The sequence below is a fragment of the Phodopus roborovskii genome, unplaced genomic scaffold (assembly GCF_943737965.1).
Source record: "Phodopus roborovskii unplaced genomic scaffold, PHOROB, whole genome shotgun sequence".
Taxonomy (NCBI): domain Eukaryota; kingdom Metazoa; phylum Chordata; class Mammalia; order Rodentia; family Cricetidae; genus Phodopus; species Phodopus roborovskii.
This window is the reverse complement of record NW_026126407.1, coordinates 2,836,555-2,842,554: the sequence shown is the minus strand read 5'-3', so window position 1 is coordinate 2,842,554 and position 6,000 is coordinate 2,836,555.

The window sequence follows — 6,000 nt, the reverse complement described above, 5'->3', positions numbered from 1 at the left end:
ATGTGTACCTTTACCGCCAGAACGGAGAGCTGTGTTCATTGCCTTGACCATCCAGCAACATGTTGCTAGCTTGGAGATGTGTTTACTGCCATTGCCAGCTCCCATACACACCATTCAGTTGTTAGCAGAGCTCTTTAAAAGCCTTGCCGCTTATGCTGAGTCAGGAAATACCCCTTAAAGGAGCCGCACAAATCTCTGCTTGTCTCTAGCAAAGCAGAGCCCAACTGAGAAAAATGCTGCTACTAAAAAGCCTTGCTTGTCTCTGTTCTTGTTTCTAAAACCCTTTTTTAAGCTTTTGTTAAGTTTTAAGTAGAAATTCTTATTAGTCATGTTGAAGGCACCACTATGTTAGAGTATGCTGTTTCTCCAGCCAGTCTGGTCCCACCGCCACTCCAGCCCCAAATAACACACAGAGACGCTGTATTTGATATAATGCTGTTGGCCAGTTACTAGTTTCTTATCGGCTGGCTCTGTCTTAAATATTAACCCATATCTATTAATCTTAAGTACTTCCACGTGGTCTTATCTTACCGGAGAGAGGGGCTTGCATTCTCTGTCTCTCCTCCATCTTTAATCTCCCGACTCCTTCTGGAATCCTCCTTGTTTCCTAGTCCCACCTATCTTGCTTTCCTATTGGCCAACAGTGCTTTATTCATTAACCAATAAGAGAAACATTTACAGAATGACATCTCCCATCAGAGAATGCTTACAGACATGAGAGTCATTAATAAAGTAATTCAGCCAATGGGTTCTCTATAGCCTGGAATGCTGCTGCCTTCTGTATCACTTAAATAATGGCCTGTTATTGACTAAAAAGACATTTTTTCACTATACCTTTGAAAGATTTTAGTTTGCAGAGCAAGGATGTAGGAAAGGGGCAGGAGAATAATTCTTGCAAGAAGAATATAGAAAATCATAAAGCATGGACATTGACATGGGAGGAGAGAACAGAAATTATGAAAACAAGAAAAGATTACTGTGGTGATGGGGCTAGTGGTTATACGCTAGACTGATCTTGTTAAATAGGACTAGTTACTAAATCATCAAACCTTTGTGGAATAACTGAAGGCTCTAAATGTATAGCCAAGAGAAAGCCAGAGTATGAAAAAAGTTTCTCACAGGTCTTGGCCCACAACAAGGAAATAGGCCCCCAACCCTGGAACAAATGATTCCAGATGAACAGTCCTGTTTAGGTCACTCCTGGCCAACAGACAGTCTGAGGACTTTACAAGTCATTCTATGGTTTATCCTTTGAATAAGAACAGGTCATACCTGGGTGATTTCTCAAACATGAGAGCATACTTTGTAATCAGTCACCTTGTGCCCCATGCATGTATGCTGATTTGCAGTTTGTCTCTATAAAAAAGAAGCCTAAACCCTTTGAGGGGTGTGCAGCTTTCCCCGAGATTGCTGACACCCAAGTGCACTAGTTCAATAAACACCTCTTGCTTGTTGATCTCCTGGTTTTGGTGTTTGTGTCATAGGGCTCTCCCATCGGCCCATCAGGACCTCAGAATTAGGATCCAACGCCTTTACAAAAAACATAGGGGGAATTTGCCTTCATGGTTCCTACTTACAATAATTCTCAACCTGCTAAAAGATATCAGTGGAAGGTTATCCCACACGGAATGTCAAATAGCCCCACCCTGTGCCAATATTTTGTCCAGCAGCCATTGGAAATAATACATAAGCAATTTCCTCAATCTATAATTTACCTTTACATGGATGATGTTTTATTAACTGATTCAAATGCAAATAATTTAGAAGTAAAGAAAATTTTGCCTTGTTAGGGATTACAAAATGCTCCTGAAAAAATACAAAGAGGAGAGTCTATTAATTATTTAGGCTATAAAATAGGCTTACAAAAAATGAGATCACAAAAGGTACAAATTAGGAAAGATCGATTTCAGACTCTTAATAACTTTCAGAGATTGCTAAGAGACATTTCCCATCTATGGCACTTTATTGGGGTAAAACCTAATCAACTGATTCATTTGAACAAAACCTTAGATAGCTACTAAGACACTTCAGGGACTTGGAATTAACAGCTAAAACTGAGAATTGGCATTGGCGGAAGACAAATTACAGATGGCATATGTGGTTTGTGTGGATCCAAAACTTAAGTGCATTCTAGTCATATTGCTCTCTAAGCATTTCCCTGCAGAAATTTTAATGCAAAGGGAAGATATCATAGAATGGATTTCTTTTACCACATAAACCAAGTAAGAAATTAAAAACTTATGGAGAAAAGATCTCTGAGTTGATTCTAAAATGAAAATTGAGACTTTGTCAATTAGCAGAAATAAACCCAGCAGAAATTGTAGTATGTTTTACTAATGATGAAATTGACAAATTATGGGTAGAAAGTGAACACTGGCAAAGAGCTTGTTATTTTTGGGGAGAGGTCAATAATAGTTATCCACAAAGCAAGAGAATTCAACTTATAAAGAGAACTAACTAGATCCTTCCTCACTTTGTAAAGGAAACACCAATAACTGGAGCCCCTACATTTTATATATATACTGATACAAGTAAATCAGGAAAGGCAGGTTACAAGTCAGAAAATTTAAATAAAGTGGATCTATGTTCTTATAATTATGTCCAAAAGTCAGAATTATGACATTCTCAAGGTTTTAATGGATTATAAGGAACCTCTCAACATAGTTACTGATGTACAATATGCAGAAAGAGTTGTTTACATATTGAAACCACTGAATTTATACCAGATAATACAGAATTGACTTATTATTTATTCATTTACAAGACATAATCAGGGGCAGTAACCGGGGGCTGCAGAGATGCCTCAGGTTAACAGCACTGGCTGCTATTACAGAGGTCCTGAGTTCAATTCCCAGCAACCACATGGTGGCTCAGAACCATGTGTAATGAGGTCTGGTGCCCTCTTCTGGCCTGCAGGCATACATGTAGACAGAATACTTTATATGCAATAAATAAATAAAGTCTTATAAATAAATCAGGGGCAGTAATCATCCAATATATATAACACACATCAGATCCCACACAGTCCTGCCACACTTGTGCTCTAGCACAAGGTAATGATGAAATTGATAACTATTAATAGGAAGTGTGTTAAAAACCTCAAATTTTCATTAAAAAAACTTGAAAAAGACTTTTCCATCACTTGGCAACAAGCCAAAGATACTATAAGGAAATGTCCTACTTGTTCTTTATAGAACCAAACATCACTACCTGCAGGAAGTAACTCAAAGGAATGAAATATAGCAGATGGATGTGTTCTGTTTTGAAGAATTTGGAAAATCAAAATATGTACACCGTATCATTGATACTTATTCAGGTTTTCAATAGGCAACTGCTTTAGTTCAGAAAAGGCTGATTCAGTAATTACACATTTGCTAGAAATTATGGCCATCATGGGTATACCAGAACAAATAAAGACAATGTTCCAGCATGTCTCTAAGAAAATGCTTGCACTTCTTGTTTACTCAGTTAATATTATTTCCTTCTTGGGTCTCTGAGGGATTTGAAGACTAGATAGTATAGTTATAGTTTTCCTTGATTATCAGACTCAGTAAAGAAACTCACTAAAGATGTGTTAAGTGTAATAGGACTGAAAGGCATTAAAAGATAATTTGATAATGCAAATTAGAATAGAAAGTAAATTGGTACAAGACTTTGAACTCAAGAAAGAATAGATAGTGGAGTATTTCTCTGGATTTGTCATATGCTAATATACTAGGCACTGTTGACATACTTATTGCCTATATATATTGTATATAGTTTTTCTTGTATTAGTTATAACTTTTTAAAAATTTTAGACAAAATGGAGGGTATAGGGTAATATCTTGCTTGTACAAATGAAGCCTGTCTGAGGGTCAGAGAATGGAGCTTACCACTAGCTAACCACAGAGGTCTGAAGGGCTGTACAGATAGACAGGAAGTGAGATAGCTGAGTGGAAACAGGGTATAAGCAGGGAGAAACAGAACTCTCTTGTCTGCTGATACACTAAGGATGTAAGGTGTGGCAGTGGCTTGCTCCTTCTCGTTGATCTTTCAGCATTTTCCTTTATATCGACTCCCAGTACCATTTAAGAACTCCACTTACATCCAAGGAAGACACATGGGGCTAGACTTGCACCCCAATTCAGAATCCAGTATCCATTATACTGTGATGTAGAAGATAGCTAACAGCTGTGTACTTTAGCTGTGGTCTAGTGGTGAGGTCACCTCTACTGCAGTGTCAGGAAAGTCACACCCAGCTCACAGCAACACAGCCCTAACCCCTCAAGCCTCTGCCTCAGAACAAACAGCTGTGACTAGCCACAGAGGGTGAGATAAACTTCCCCTTCAGAACAGGCAGGTCCTTCCTTTCCTAACACTGCCTCTGCTGCAGGCATGACTGGATATCAGCAGCTAAAAGAACTAATAAATGGGGCTAGAGATGCTCAGTGGGTAAGAATGACTGATTGCCACACAACCCTGAAGACTTCAGTGTGGATCCCAGCACCTACACAAGCTCTTCCTATGCCTGTTCTATGTCTTAACAAGTCACTCAACCTGAAGACAGGCTGCTCATTTTTAATTATTGTGTCTGTATTGGCACATGCTTATGAATGCAGGTACTCACATAGGTCAGAAGAGGGCGATGAGTCTTTTGGAGCTGGAGTATACTTGGTATTGAGCTGCCTGCCTTGACTGGTGGGCACAGAACTCTCCTCTGCAAGAGGAGCTTGTGCTCTTAACAGAGTCGCTGCTCTAGCCCCTTTATTTTTGAGACAGGACCTCATTATGTAGCCTATGTTGAGCAGAAATTCCAGATGCCCTTGCCTTGACTTCCCACATGCTGGGATTACAGGTGTACAACTCCCAGAACCAGCTCTGAGGGAAACACTGAATTCTGCAAGCACTCGTTGGGGCCCCTGTGTTCACCTAGCATTGATGGGAAATCCCCCAAATTTTACTGATATTTCCAAACTGCTCTACAGTGCTTTCCAGAGAGCATCTGTTGACGATTCAGGGTTCCTCCTGTTCTCTCACTTTCTCTTCCTGTGGAGACACTAAGATCACAGATGCTGTGCAGCATTTGTGCTTTTATCAACTTGGACTTGGGATTGGAAGGAATTCCCTGGCACAGCTTAAGTGAGAAGTTTTATTAGTAAGGGGAGGGAAGGGGTTAGGAAAGAGAAAACAGGTAAAGAGACACAGAGACAGAGAGAGGACAGAAGAGAAGAGGGAGACAGGAAAAGTCCTGTCTGCCCCAGGGGAATAGGGGAAAGACAGCAGAAAGAGAGGGAAAGAGAGCCAAAGTGTGTGGGGTCTTTCACATGGGCCCTTTGCACCTGGGCTGACCAGGGTACTGACTGAGCGCATTCTGCCAGGTGACAGGGGCAGGCCAGGATAATGCCTGAATCTTTACACTGGATCTGGTTTGGAAACCATCAGTAAAGTTATAGGGCTAGCTTGATCTTCTTTAGTCACAATTTCCATCAATTCACACAGACATGGACATACCTGGAAGAGTGGACTCCATCATACCGGCCTGTGGACATGCCTATCAGCCTTTTCTTGATAAGTGACTGACAGGAGGAGGCCCAATCCCACTGTGAGCTGTGCTGTTCTCGGGGTTGTCCCAAGAAAGATGGCTGGCCAGGCAGTGGTGGCATACATCTTTGATCCCAGCACTTGGGATCTCTGCCTCCCAAGTCTGAGGCTGGCCTTGTCTACAGAGTGAGTTCTAGGACAGCCAAAGCTACACAGAGAAACCCTGTCTCAAAAAACAAAAACCAAAATAAAAAGAAAGATAGCTTATGTTTGTTACTAACTAGTTCTTTCTTACAACTTAAATTAACCTCCCTCCATCCACCTCTCCCTCCCTCTTGATTTTTCAAGACAGGGTTTTTCTGTAGCTTTGGAGCCTATCCCGGAGCTTGTTCTATAGACCAGGCCGGCCTCAAAATCAGAGATCCACTTGTCCACTTAATCCCAAGTGCTAGGATTAAAGGAGTGTGCCACCACCACCAG